Consider the following 16,261-nt stretch of genomic DNA (forward strand, 5'->3'; position numbering starts at 1 on the left):
CATGTTTTTAATATACCAACCTTAATAGCATATTGATTGGATCGTCAAGATACGTCCCTTGATAGAGCAATATTATGAGAGGTGTCTAGATACATCCGTCTAGATTCATGCTACATTATAGACATTTGTAACGTCCAACCGTTACGCTAACGACATATTTGACTCCACAATGATTCCACATGCTCCACATGTAGTAAGTTTTGGACTATAAACAGGGAGACACTCCAACACTCTCTACACAAACACACTTGAAATCTCTACATTCTTAGCATAATCTCTCTTTCTCTCTTAATATTGTTTTACTGTCGAAGCTCTGCACTCGCTATCATCCAGATCGTCGGAGCTCTGTTGTTGGCTGCTGCAATGGAGACAAATACGTTTTATCTTTGGGGACAACACACCAAATCTGATAGCACTACCGATGCATATCTTGTCTTGTGATTATTGCGTAAGATGATTGAGTACAAAATAAGAACTTTTATAGTGTATACTCTGTTGTAACCACATTGAAACAAATTTGGAAAAATTTGGATAGAAATTATTGGAGTGATGATGCATGCAGGTACGAAGACGATTTTGGTGGCAAAATACTTGAACTATAAAATGGTCGATACTCGACCAGTCATGGAACAAGTGCGAGAATTCCAACTGATCATCCACGACCTCAGTGCTGAAGGGAATTGTCTTGCCAGAAAATTTCATCACTAACACTATCATAGAGAAATTGCCCCCAAGTTGGAAAGACTTCAAGAGGTACCTCAAGTACAAGCGAAAAAAGATGACTCTTGAAGATTTAATTGTGAAACTACGCATCGAGATAGACGTGCACAACAATGATCAAAAAGCCAAGGACCATGACCCTCTCAATGCAAAGGCCAACCTGTTTGAGCAAGACAGTCCCTCCAATAAATGCCCTCGCTCAACTACAAAAGATAAAAGCAAGGGGAAGCAGCCAACGAGAAAATTCAAAGGCGACTGCTATAACTGTGGCAAATTTGGACACTTCTCCAAGAATTGTCGTAAAGCCGGATACCCACGTCGTTGAAAAAAACTTTAGCAAGTGTGAAGAAAGTGATCTTATAAACTAATGGAAGATACAAAGAATCAATGGGAGTTTTAAGAGTTCAAATCTCGTCCATCGATTTGAAATTTTAAGTTATGCAATTTGCTACTTTTAGATCAGGTAAACCAGTCAAATTATTTTATTCCAGAAGTATTGCTCAACGCCTCAACGCATCATGTACTTATAGAGTTTTCTCTTGTTAAGTACGTAGTACTATTCTATTCCTACTTATTATAAAGGACAATAGGTATAACACAAGCTAATATCTGTTAGTGTGAAGCTAGAAGAGCAAGAAAGCTCAACGCTTCATCTTCATGCCTACAAGGATAAAAAGGAATCTCAGCGCGTGAACAAGACGTGTGTTGGCGTGAGCATCGATCCAATGCATCGCAGTGAGCTGGCTTTGTTGGTTGAGTAGATTAAGAGTTTGTTCATATTTCTAGATCCTTCTGATCATTGCTATATATAGCTACTGTGGATGTATGTTGATGAGTGAATAGCAATACAAAATATTTCCAAATCCTTTTTCATGTTACTTTACTCAATTCCTAATAATATCCACCAAAAAGAAAAATTAAAACGGCAAAATGTTGAAACCACCATTCTTGATACAGGCTGTAAAATTTGTTAGGGTTGCTATAGGCAAAATTAATGTCACAGCTGAACAATAAATTTAATTAAATTTGAATGGGACATGATTTGATATCATTGGACGATGCAATGCATACAGTAAAGGTTCCTACCTATACTCTCCTAGAATATAGTAATATTTACATCCACGCACTAGTGATAAAAAATATTGAGTGATAATGTGTACTTTTGGCAATATGGAATCCGTATCCAAATGTTATTCATCATTCATCAAGTAGTTGAGAGATATCATCATTATTTATAGAAATTCATTGACACTATTAATAATCCGTAAACGTGACTGAAATTGCATATTCGTACTTGCCACGAAAGTTTCAAGAATTAATTTAATTTGATAAAATTAATATGGAATAATCTTTTGTTTATTTTTATCAGCTATTTTATCAATTAATCTTAAAAAGTATTTATGGATTCGTTAATAGAATAGTGAATTTACAATCATCAAAATCTCCTTGTTGAAATGTTGGCCTCTTGGCCTTTCGTTTAGTCAAGGCATTTGGCATTTTGAATGATAGTAACCGTCAACGTCTTTATGAGAAAGACTTCATTGCCTTGTCTTTTCACGTGCCTATAGATCATATATAACCGTCAATGTCTTAATTAGCTCAAAGTGATAATTAATTATGAATTTTGTGGGGGCTCTAGTCATCCACATCTGTCAAACTGTGTACCTAATAATACAAATTCATTTGGTTTAATTAATTATCACTTTGAGTCTCTTGCTATAGTAATAAACTTCACATGCTGACCATGTATAATAATGATCGAGTGGCTTGTTCACCAAAATCCAAAATTTTACTCCATGTAATCTTAAGTTTTCAACGAACTGCGAATAACACTGTATGTGAATCAAGTTGGTTGATTTAATCGAATAATGATTTAGTTTAAGTGTCAGTAATCAACATAAAAACCAAAGAAAGATCAGATAGAGAATCATGGTCGTGGACTTGATGGTGGGCTCAATTAAGTTGGGCCGGATCAATTGATAATAGAACCACTTGTCATTATATGATCAATAATAATTCATCATTGACCTCATTTTTTATTTGAAGCCCAAACATATTAGGTGGATGATAAGTGTCTTACCGATTAACTTGGGCGGAGGAGACTCTTCTTGCCATATGTACTTGTCATCGTCCTTTTTTCGATAACTAATCCTAAATCTCCGGTTACGCTTTACTACACTGAATGTGAAACAGAATGAACGGAATTTCTGTTGTGAATTGAGAAAGACGATTTTAACAATGTCAAGACATTACAACTGTGAAATTTAATCAATGGGGAAGAATGATAATCAGTGGAAAATAGCTAGGCCCAACCCGATCAGTGTGTTGGACCTCTCACACGGGGCCAGGTTATAACTATTAGAATAATCCTGAAATAGGCCCGGCCCAAGATATAATATTGTCGTGGAAGTTGATAATTCTTGAATTCATTAGAAAAACAACTCCAAGGAATTTTTTTATTTTATTTTTATATTTTAAAGAGTTGTGTGAAGGTGGGACTCGCACCATAGATATTTGACCATTGATTTTTTTATTGATTACTTTGGATCGTAGTATCACATAAAATATTCAATTAGATTTGAAAGTAAGAAAATTAGCTTGTTAATTAATGGATCTATGCTGATCTTTCTTGGAATATGTACTTGGTTTGTCTTCAAAATCCGAACACAAATATGAAATGGAGTCGAGAATTCAATCAAATCCCGCAACTACATTAATTTATGATTATAATATAGGTGTGTGATCAAATACTAACTTTTTACAGTAATAATTAATAAATAATATCAATTTTATATGTTAAAAATATCAACCCAAAGACATAAGTTTATTAATTTTCTTGTGTTGATAAACTTATGTCTTTGTGTTGATATTTAAATTTACATGTTGTATTAATATAGTTATATTTGTGTTGATAATTTTAATACACAGAATTTAAAGTTATTAGTTATTACATCTTCGTATCTTTAACTTATTTTATTACACGTCAACGAAACATCAAATGTGATTCTGTACGTTTCTTTAATTAAAGATTACTTGTAACTTTTTTCCTTCAATAATTTGCAGATCATATTGACTTTCAACGCTACTTCTCTGTGATTATTTCTTAAACTATGTATAACAATGATAGCATCAAAGACGAAAAAGAGACGTGTTTTTATCTTAATGGAGCCTTTTAAGGCGCATAGTAATCCGCAGAGAGCTAGATGTAAGAAAAGATTGAAGAAACAGAAGAGGACAGAAAACTGAGATTAGGGGTTCGAATTTAATAATTTTGATTTTGTTAATTTAGTAGTAAGGGTTTTAATAAATTTATATAAAAACAGCATTTTCTTAGAATATTGGGCTGCCGTTAAAAATATCTCCACAAGTCACAAAATTCAGCATAGAAGTAAAATATCTAATTCGTAATCTGCCATACCATTTTTGGTGCATGGCCTATGACTCTTATCAACTTTATAGTAATTCTTCTCTTCTTTTTTTTTACAATTTCAATCTTTAGTTTAGTGCTTCTGTTTAATTTCACCACACAACAACATCTTCTATATCTACGATTCTGTGGTTGCCCGTGGGCCGTGGAAATATATGAAGTAAGCACTTAGATTAATTTTATTATGTGAATATAAGCATGGTTGGAGTGAAGAGGTATACACCATGCTAATGAAATAAAAAATAGTACTCATCTTATACATTGATACACCAAATGTGTATGTAATAAAAAAGTCATCATTGAAACTTGCAACTTTCGGAAAGTGGAAAGAACAATAATTAATCAAGTCGGCCACATGAGAAGTATGCCCAAATGAATAAAAACGCTTTTATAAATTTGGGAATCGAAGCTGTTTATAAAGCCATATCGCATATAGTTGACTTATAAATAAATCTTATTTTTCAATATTATTATATTATCTCCATCTAAAAAAATGTCTCTAGTATAGCATAAGTTTTAATGCAAAATTTGTAATTAAAATATTAACAGAGAGAAAATGAAAAAACTATAATTATTTTTTATGAACTGAGTTCAAATATTGTTAGAGGAGATACACCTAATAAATTTTTTTTTCATCAAAAATAGATATAGATTAATTTTAATAGGTGGCCAAAACGAAAAGCATGAGTATTTTTTTTCATGAACGGAGGCGATATATGTGAGTGCATGACAAATTTGCAACTCACTGGTTCGATCGATCGTTTTAGAAGCTAAAAACGATTTGATTTTGAATAGTGTTGCGATATTTTCTACTGCTCCAATTCTTGATGATCCATATCTTATCGGCCAATAAATTGACCCATGGTACTTTTCGTCTCATTACATGCAAAGCTAGAAATTGTAGGTACAATCCGCATTTGACATTACTGTTAAAGATGATAGATCGTATGCTTTTCTACAAGTTTATTAATATAGAACTGATCATCGAAATTTAACCCCGTGGAATTGCGCCTCAAACCTCGAATTTAATCTGTAAGTAATCATTCAAAATATGAAAATGTACATAAATTGTAGGGTTATTTTGATGGAAATATAAACTGCAACTAATTAATTTTTCTCAAACAAGATGGGTACTTTATTTCAGAAAATGATTAATTAATCATTAATAACTTATTATGTGTAAATTGATTTTATTATCCCATTGCCCGGACAGAACTGTATCATATTATCCGCAAAATCTGCATCGATATAATACCACCTGATACAGCAAAGAATTGCTGGCTGCTGTGGTTAATCAAAACCTTAATTAACAATCTGCTTTCTTCGACGGGATAAACCTAATAAGATTCTTCATTTTTAAAGGCCAATTGATTTTTTGTTTATCTAGTATCCTTATTCTTTATCATGATTATATTTTATATACAGATAATATTCCAATAAGTATAACCATCAATATATGTGGGATTATAGATATCAAATTTCACACAAAGCACTGAAAAAAACAAATGCCATAAGTGATTTTTTAAGTCAAAATATGATCAGAAGTAAGTACTGCTTCATATAGGAAGCGTCAGAACCTGCAGAGTTTAGAGTTTAATGGCATTAAATATAAAAATTTTTTGACTAAAAATAGATTAGAAGATGTCATTTACCAACTGAAAATAAACAGTTGACAAACGATTATTATAAGTTGTAACAATACACATGATTTTAACAATTCAGACATTGAATTGTATGCTTCTCCAAATTTCCTGAATTTCGTAAATGCAACTTCATAATAAATTAATTTAATAAATACAAATATTATATGGTTTCCGATCAAGTAATTTATGCAAATGCAAGCACAAAATCCATTGGTTAAATATTCTAAAACTCAAAAGTTAACAATTTTTGGGGATAGACTAATAAGGGAATAGTTCATACTTTTTAAGGACAACGAGTATACATGATCATGAATAAATCATTAGCTATCGCTTGCTTTATGGAGTAAGAAGTTTTTCCTAATCACACGATTGGGTAGCCAGAGACCCAAACTTCCAATACGATTGCAAGAAAAGCAAAGGTGATTTTGGAATTCGAGGGTATGGGTGGCATTTGTTGTTGTTTTTTTGTATTGGAAAGGCGATACAATAAACAGTAGTATGTTTAGCAGCAAAAGTAGAATCATAAGATAGTTCAATACTATAATTACGGTTATTGTAATAAGAGTGATTGAATTAATGATATCTCTATGTAAATTTCAATCTTCTGACCTTCAGACTAAAGGAGGGAAATGACGAAAAGATTTGCTTCAACCTATTAATTATTGGGGATCAGAGTGTAAAAGGAGATTGTTGTAATTGATATGGGAGTATGACAGTTAATACATTTATTTGAAATTAGCAAGTTAATTTTGGTCTCAAATAACATGAAACACAATATTTTGTTATAATAACACTAAAAAAACAGAAAGTTTTCCGACGGAAACTTTCATCGATAAAGTCGATTTTTCCGTCGCTAACATGGATTACCGACGAAAATATTCCGTCATAAATTCTTGTCAGTAACATTTGCCGACAGAAAATATTCCTCGGTAAAAATTATCGACAGAAATCTTCCGTCAGTGAGATTAAATGCATCACCGAGAAATTCTGTCAATAATTACCGACGGATCTCATTACGTCGGTAATTCTGTGGAATTTTTCACAAATCAATTTCGCAATTTACAGCCTTAATCACCTATTTTCAGATATACCAGCAAATCACCTATTTTTAGTTATAACATAAAATCAATAACAAAACCAAGATAAAGAAAATTTAATAGATAAATCTAAAGATATATTAGGTAAATTCAAAGTACGGATCCAAAAATATATAGTGGTGAATTGGTATATAATTTGTACTCCCTCCGTCTGTGAATAGGAGTACTGTTTTTCCATTTTAGTCTGTGCGGGAGTAGGAGTCCTGGTTCACTTTTGCCACAAATGGTAATAAGGTCTCACCTTCCACTAACTCATTCCACTCACATTTTATTTAAAACGTATATACACAAGTGAGATCTATATTCTACTAACTTTATTCCATCAACATTTCTTAACATTTCTTAAAACTCGTACCGCAAAAAAGTGGGACTCCTAATGGCAACGGAGGGAGGAATTAGTATCAAATCTATGAAGCATCATTGTTGCTGCAATAGCTTGCACCATCGCCTAGATAATAAGAAAAATTATAGAAATGAGAACTATACCTCAAAACACATATCACCCAAATCAATATATTACACAAACTTGAAATCGTGTCACTTAGCACACAAATACCAATATATAGTACTCCCTCCGTCCCTTATAATTTGTCACTATTTGACCCGGTACGAGTTTTAAGAAATGTAATAGAAAGTGGGTTGAAAAAGTTAGTGGAATGTGGGTCCTACTTTTTATATTAGTTTTATAATAAAATGTGAGTAGAAATGAGCTAGTGGAATGTGATGTCTACTATCAAACATAGTAAAAGTGAAATGTGACAAATTTTTAGGGATGAACAAAAATGGATGACAAATTTTCAGAGACAGAAGGAGTATTATAGTAGAGTTGGAGTATTATAATTAAAGATGTCTAGAAAAAATATCAAAATAATATTGTAAGATTTTGATTCACATTTATGTAAAGGCGGATAAAAATACAACGCTTAGTCATCAAAGAATAGTATTCCCCCTGTCCCTCTGTAGTAGAGCATTTCTTTTCGACACGAGATTTAAGAAAAATTGCTTTAAATGAGTTAAGTAAAAGAAGAATAAAGTAGAAAGGAAAAAGGAAAAATGTAGAGAGATGAAGAGAGAGTAAAGTACTTTTTGCCAAAAAAGGAAATGACTCAGCTACAGTGGGACAACCCAAAAAGGAATACGACTCAGCTACAGACGGACGGAGGGAGTATTATTAATAGGAATTCCGAGTAAGAATATTACTCTTTTTATCGGCTTTTAGATGTGGACTCTGGTGTTAAAGATATACTCCATCTGTTCCATAGTAGTGGAGACATTTCTTTCCGGCACGTAGATTAAGAAAAATTATATTATGTGAGTTAAGTAAAGGATGAAGAGAGAATAAACTAAGAGATGGTAAAGTAAGTGATAAGAAATGTTGACTTTTACTGAAATGGGAAATTACTTCACAACTGTGGAACGTACCAAAATAACAAAATGACTACATTACTATGGAACGAAAGGAGTATATCTATAACTTATAAGCTCCTTTGTCTCCTATGTCGCCACTATTGGTAATAAATAAGCAAAAGTTCCTATTTATATGTATCCATGAAACTTAAATTCGATGAAGTTATCTAAATTACAATCGTTTTTAAAGATTTTGATGGATTGTACAAATGAAGAGGACGTGCATGGTTTCCGGCTTATTCAGCGAAGCTCATATTAAACTTACTGACAATTGAATGTGTAGTTCACAATTATATACACAATTACATTTAGTTGGAAATTAGTTGGAAATGTTAATGGAATATGAGCCTACTTTTTATATTAATTTTAAAATAAAATGTAAGTAAGTGAATTAGTGGAATGTGGGACATACTTTTTTATGACTCTTATTGTAGGACGGACCAAACTAGCAAAATATGACCCTTATTGTGGGACAGAGGGAGTACTATTATGCTATAAAATTCGTTATAGCATTCGCAATGAGGCGGACGATAGCTCGCCCGATGCATCGTCCGCCACTGTAGCACGGCGGACGATGGATTCTCCTTCCTTCGCGCCCTAAGCTTCCTCCGCCGACGATGGCCTCGGATTACGCATTGTACGGCCTATTGTCCGCCCCATTGCGGGGGACGATAGGCGGGGACGATGCGACACGTTTTTATTTTTTTATTTTATATTTTCTTATCTATATATACAACATTTCTCATTCCATTTTTTCACACCTATATTTCATTCCCATCTCAATTCTCTTTCACTCTATAAAAATAAGTCCCGGCGACGACTGAAGTACCTCGGAGGGCATTACTAGGGCCTTATTTGATTGCGTTCATGAGGTTGCGGCCGATTGCTTGGCCGAAATGGAGCGTGAACAGGCGGAGCAGGTCCAGAGGTCAATCCGACGTCGGACCTTTGTCCCCCGCGAGCTCACCAACGTTTGTACGCAGACTATTTTGCCGATGAACCACGGTGGGGCTCGACGGTTTTTCACACGTTGGAGGCACGTGATACATACTTCCAGTACGACCTGATGGAATTGGCAGACCCGTAGTTATGCAATTGCAGAAGTGCACAGTTGCGCTCTGACAGTTGGCCTATGGCACCACAACGGACATGTTCGATGAATATCTTCATGTCGGGGAGATTACTGGCCTAAAGAAATTTTGCAAGGGAGTTGTGGAGGATTTCCGCAACACATATTTGTGAAGGCCGACAGCTGACGATTGCCAGGCCCTGATGAACATGCACGAGAGGGTGCACGGCTTTCCTGGAATGCTAGGGAGCATAGATTGTATGCACTGGAAGTGCAAGAATTGTCTGACGTCGTGGAGAGGCCAATTTACTAGTAGATTCAAGGGCAGCCACCCGACGATGATTCTCGAAGCCATCGCTGACAATCGGCTCTAGATCTGACATGCTTACTTCGGTGTAGCGGGGTCGAACAACGATATCAACCACCTAAACACATTGTATCTCTTCACCGAGCAATGCAATGGCAACGGCTTGGCCATTGAGTTCACTGCAAACGGACGCCAATTGTTAGGATTGGTATACTGAAAAGAATATTTCGAGCATGTTGCACGGATAGAATTGCTTGTATACAATAAACTCTACAATCCACTTTTAACCCAAGGCGAGAAGAAGTAATTTTATCGCATTGGTGTTTGCTTAAGCATTTATAAGATGTTTCTAAAACATTTAAATGTATAAGAAGCAAACAAGTCTAATTTTTCAACATAGTAGACTGGTCGTGAACGACGTTCACAGAAGGTGACGCAGTCGGTCCTTTGTAGAAGAGAAATAGAATTTCACAACCTAGATAGGCTTTGGCTACCTATCGTGAAAGGTTGCAGTGTCAGTCCGCATGTTTCCTTACCTTAGGAAATAAACGACACCGGTGTGGTATAGCACTGAAGGATCTAACAGTTGAGATAAGTCTGTCTTGCTATTTACTGAAAGACGAGGTCTCGGTGATTGTTATTTCTTAATCATTATTGGTATAACATTGAGCATACGATATTGATTATGCACTACTTTGATTTATCAAATGGTGCGGATTTTTCGCAATCCAAGAATCCTGATATCTTGGGTAGTGGTGATTAATTTCTAGAGGTGCTAGTATTGTTATTGCAATGAATCGTGTGCTGGGTGAGTCCAGTTTGATAATATCCTCAAGAGGTGTTCGAAAAAGGTTTTATTATTCAGAAACCCGGCCGGTTGGAATTTATTTCAGAATAATAAATAAAGATTTTGAACTAGACAACTCTTGGAAAAATATATTAATTAATTAAAGTCAATTAGCAGACTTAAATTAATTAATGGATATTTATATCTTAAACACGGGAAATAATAAATTAAAGAGGTAAAGCCCCGGATTACTCGTAATTTGGGATTGGACGGACATTCAATATTATTATACTATAGTGGATGATAATAATATTCTATTGGACTTGTATTAAATTGGAGCTCAATTTAATAAGTAAAAGTCCAACAGGTTTGGCCCAAGTCCAACCTCCATGGATCCCTAATCTGGCCCATCATAACTCTATATAAAGGAGACTAAATAGAAGACAAAAATTAATGAATTTAATCATTAAATTTCGTGCTCCCTCTCTCCAGGGAGTGGACGAAATTTTCAGTTTCACGGAACTGAAGTTCAGTCTTCTGCCTAGTTAAGTCCTTTTCGATTCTGACAAGCTTTGCCCACCCAAAAGTTAGATTCTGAGTTCGGGACACAGATTAGAAGATTCGTGGTTGAGTACGAAGAACATCACGTGGAGAAGGCGCGAGCAATCGACGATTCTTTGAAGAATCAGACCGATAACCCTAAACCATAGGAAATTCATGTTTTAGGTTTTAATTCCTTTTACATGATTTATGTGCGTTCTAGTATGTTTTTTTTATTATTTAACATGTAGTTAATTAATCCCATAATCGGTCAAATAGATCTGTATGTATGATTTATTTGTGAATGCATGACTTCCGCTGTGCAAGGGGCTCCAAACCCCAACAATTGGTATCAGAGCCAATTTTTAGCTCTGATTATGTGGATTAATTTCATGTTATGTGAATCGCTTGAATGCATGAGTTTCTTCATTTTTGCGTTGTTTCGGTTTGTCGATAGCAATTAACGTGATGAACACGAAGAAAGAATCGCACATCATTAAATGTGCAAGCCACCACGTCTAGTGCAATTTGAAGCTAATTCCTATATTGAATTTTTGACATCGCGTATGGTGGAAACTTGTTCCAATATCATAATCATTACCTATAATGATTAGATCATAGAGTCCAATTTCATGGAATTAAAATTACGTAATAATCACGCGGTGATATCGCTGCGGACGGAGAGGACAGACCAGTAGGATACCGGCAGCGATGGCGGTCTGAGTGGGAGTCAATCGTGGGCGGTTCCCGGGCTCAAAAGACAGCGCCCTTCGTGAGCAGCTGGGGTCGGAGAAGGCTGGCAGTCCTCGTCCACAGTCAGCAACATCGGAGTTGCAGCGACACAGCGGTAGCAACGTTGGAGATGTCGCAGCAGCAGCAACGGTGGTTTCTGCAAGACGACAGCACCGGAGGCATAGCAGCGGTGACGAGCACGACGCTGCAGTAACGACAGCGTCGTCGTCACGCAGGCTGGAGTCCGGCGAGGCACGGCGAGCGGCGTCGACGCAGCAGTGTCGGAGGCGTCAGGCTCGTCGAACTCGCGAGACGAGTGGGAGCCCAGCGGCGGCTGTGGTTCAGTGGTAGTACGACGGCGCAAGATTAGGGTTTACCCTATGCGCGACGTCGCATCGTCTCGTTCCGTGACTTCGATTTCCAAATTTGATTAGGGTTTTCAAATCCTTGGATTCAATTTTGGAAAATAATTCAAGATATGATTTAGATTAAGATTTTAATATATATTTAAATGGATTAAATTATGAATTAGTTGAAATTTATCCTTATTTTATGGATTTGGATAGATATCCCGATAAATCCTAGATAAACTTGGAAATAACAATTAATTTATTTTCTTTTGTCTTATGGATTTATATAAATTAATTTTATGAAAATGAATCCTAGATAGACTAGATAAATAATTAATTAAATTTGGATTTTTCCTTATTTTATGGATTTAGATATATTTAATTATATCTAGGGAAATCCTAGATAAATTTGGATGAATAATTAAATTTATTTCTATCATATGGATTTAGATAGATTTCATTCTATCTTGTTGAATCCTTGATTGACTAAGATAAATATTAATTAAGTTTATCCATATCTTGTAGATATTGATAGATCTATATCTATCTAGAATATATCTTAGTAGATTTGGATAATTAAAATCCATGTTTATCTTTATCTTGTGGATATTTATAGAATTAATTCTATTTAGAAAATATCCTAGTAGATTTAGATAATTAAATGTATCTCTATCTTATAGATATTGATAGATTTATATCTATCTAGAATATATCTTAGAAGATTTGGGCACGTAACCGCCATTGAAATTATAGTTTTTTTAAGTATTTCGTATTATACTCTTTCGACTTTCAATAAAATGAAGGTTTTTTTTTTTTAATTTTGTAGTGTTAAATTACAATTTTATATATTCAAATACTAATAAAAAGTAAAATAAACACAAAAGATAAATAAAATGCTATATGGGGATAAAATGCTGATGTGGAGGACTATAGGACGCTCTCTGTCGTGGATGCTCTTAGAGAGGTTAAAAATTAAGAATCGACAAATATGGCACTAGATTAAAGCGGCGGCATCCATCAAAATTGGAGACTTTTCTATTTTTGTTCTAGATTACTAATGGAATTCCATTTTAATGAAGGAGATTAGTTTTATTCCAAATGGAGGAGTGACGCATAAGAGTTATGCGTCGTTATTAATGAAACGCACAACCCTTATGCATCTTTCATTAATGACACACAAGGGTTATGCGTCGTTTAAAGACGCATAAGAATTATGCGTCTTACCCGAATGACGCATAACCCTTATGCGTCTTTCAGTCAGCTTTTAACACACAGAAGGCAGAACCAAAGCACAGACTACACTTTCATTTCCTCTCTCGGGTTTCCGGTGATTTCAGGCGATTTCCAACGTTATCTCCATAAGATCCGGTAATTTGTTCAGCAATTTTGCTATATTCATCATTATTCATGTTTATTTTGCTTTCATTTGTTAGTTTTACCCAATTTATAAAATTAGGGCTTGTAGGAAAAATGTCCATAATTGTTGTTGTTTTAATGTTTTTGATTCAGAAATGTTGCAAGTATTTGTGAGTTGTATTGGGGTGGTAGAGTAGTTCAACTACCACATATGTGTATTGGTTATGAACCACCTCGTGTGAGGAGCTCCATCATATTAAATTCATTTGTTTCCTATTCTGAATTGGTAGCAATGTTCTGTGATGCGATGGGAATAGATATGAACCAACACACAATTGAATTATTATGGAGACAATGTATAGTCTTTGCTTCCGGTATGAGTTATACATGTTCTGTGATTTGCAATGATGATAGTGTGATGTTTATGTTTAACAATGCTCAAAATTCAAGTAGGTGTATTGAATTATTTGTTGAGTATTCACCTGTGAGGAGCTCAGAAATCCCACCAGTTGTTGATTATGGTATTGGATCATCTGCGAGGGTTGAACAAATGAGCTTTGATTGTGGTATTGGATCATCTGCGAGGGTGGAGCATATGAGCTTTGATCGTAGTATGAATGAGCAGAGAGATGTTGTAGATGTTGCTGATGTTGGTGTTGGATTGAATGATGAGGTAGATGTTGCAGATGATCTTGGTGAGCCAAGGCCACTATCTGAGACAGAGCCAGACCCCGATCTCAGTGATGGTGATGGTGCTGATGATGTTGATGGTATTTCTGATGATGAGATAGTAGCATGTAAACCTGTTATGCAAGGTGAACAACCACTTTCGGAGTACAATCCTAAGGGGTTTAGATTCTTTCGTGAATTACCAAGTCGTCCGTCTGGAGTATCTAATGATGTTATGCGTCACTAGCCAAAGACGCATAAGCATTATGCGTCGCTAGGGAAAGACGCATAATGCTTATGCGTCACTAATAAAAGACGCGTGATGCTTATGCGTCACTAAATAACGACGCATTATGGTTATCCGTTTCTCAATTAACGATGCATAACGGTTGTGTGTCACTCCTTGAGTCGGAATACAACTAAAGCTCTTCATTAAAATGGAATTCCATTTACATGCTTTACCAAAAAAAGAATTTTTCGTCAAAATTGTTGAAGGTCCAACCACTCCATAGCCGGAAAGAAGACAGTTATATTTTTGAAGTATGAGAGAAAGGGAAAGACAAGTGGTAGGCGACGTGATGGAGTTCGAGTCTTCAATGTTTCACCCAATCATATATAACAATGTATATAATAATATAAAGATCTAGATGTGTAAACTAGAAAGGTTTAAAGTAGCATATTGAATATTATTAAGCAGTCCATCTTCAACTATTACTGAATAAGAAAGTATTCAATGCAATCAGTCGTACTCCCCGCCGCCTCATCAACTCAGTCGCCGGCCTGCCGGACTTCCGCTTCGAGACGATCCCCGACGGGCTGCCGCCGTCCGATGCCGACGCCACTCAGGACATTCCCTCGCTCTGCCACTCCACCACCACCACTTGCTTGGAGCCCTTCTGCGACCTCATCGCCAAGCTCAACGGATCCGGCGCGGGAGTTCCTCCGGTCAGCTGCATCGTCTCCGATGGCGTCATGAGCTTCACGCTGAGGCGGCGGAGCGGTTGGGGCTGCCTGAGGTGCTGTTCTGGACCACCAGCGCCTGCGGTCTCCTGGCGTATGTGCACTATAAGGATGTTGTGGAGAAAGGATACACACCTCTTCAAGGTAAATTAATTCGATCTATTTGGCTTCCTTCTAACTCTATATTTTCCTCTTATTTTATTGCCACACGCTTCTTTCTTACTCCCTCGTCCTCAAAATTCTATTTTCAGTACATCTGCAATTTAAAGTCCCATTTACTTTTTCCATTTTTAATAAATAGACCTTACAACCAAATAAACCATCACATGAACATTCTAAAATCAATAAGTGGAACTCACGTTCTACTAATTATTTTCATCAATTTTCCTTCACAAAGTTAAGCAATTCATTCAAATCGAAGCCAAGTCAATATGAGACTATAAATGGCGGCCGGATGGATGTATTACTAATTTACAATGTAACGCACGCATGGACAGTTGGGTAGAGTAGATAACTCATCTATCTTTGTTATATGACAAAAAATAATTACCTAGATTGTGTGTTGTTATTATGTTTTGTTTATTAATAATCTTTCTTATCAAACTCCCCCTTTATGTACATGCAAATATGAGCCAAGTGACAAACGGATATCGTGGCCGGGGAGTCGGCCATGCTGCCGGCTGATTTCGTGGCGGAGACAAAGGATAGAAGCATGCTGCTGAACTGGTGCTCGCAGGAGCAGGTGCTGAGCCAGCCTGCCATTGGAGGGTTTTTGACGCATGCGGGGTGGAACTCCACTCTGGAGAGTGTGGTGGGCGGGGTGCCGGTTATATGCTGGCCTTTCTTCGTGGAGCAGCAGACGAATTGTCGATACAGCTGCGTGGAGTGGGGGACGGGGATGGAGTTGCTGGTGAGAGAGATGATGGATGGGGATAAGGGTAAGGAGATGAAGAGGAATGCTTTGGAGTGGAAGAGGAAAGCAGAGGAGGCTGCTGCGCCTCTGGGCTCATCCTTTTTTAATTTGCACAAATTTATCAAGGACGAGCTCTTGCATTAACATATCTTGGATTTTGGTTATGATTTCATTTTCTATTTTCTTTGAAGAAATAATATTGTAAGCACATTGTTTGTTTATTGATTAATGAAAAATGAGCCATGTCTTGTGTTTCTATTCTAAATCTGAAGTGTACTGCATGT

At 36.0% G+C, this 16,261-nt stretch overlaps 1 pseudogene; it reads left to right on the forward strand.

Moving 5' to 3' along the window:
- Positions 1-778: 778 nt before the first annotated feature.
- LOC121796771 lies at positions 779-16,242 on the forward strand (annotated as a pseudogene).
- The last annotated feature ends 19 nt before the right edge of the window (positions 16,243-16,261 follow it).

The sequence above is a fragment of the Salvia splendens genome, chromosome 1 (genome assembly GCF_004379255.2).
Source record: "Salvia splendens isolate huo1 chromosome 1, SspV2, whole genome shotgun sequence".
In the NCBI taxonomy this organism is placed as follows: Eukaryota; Viridiplantae; Streptophyta; class Magnoliopsida; order Lamiales; family Lamiaceae; genus Salvia; species Salvia splendens.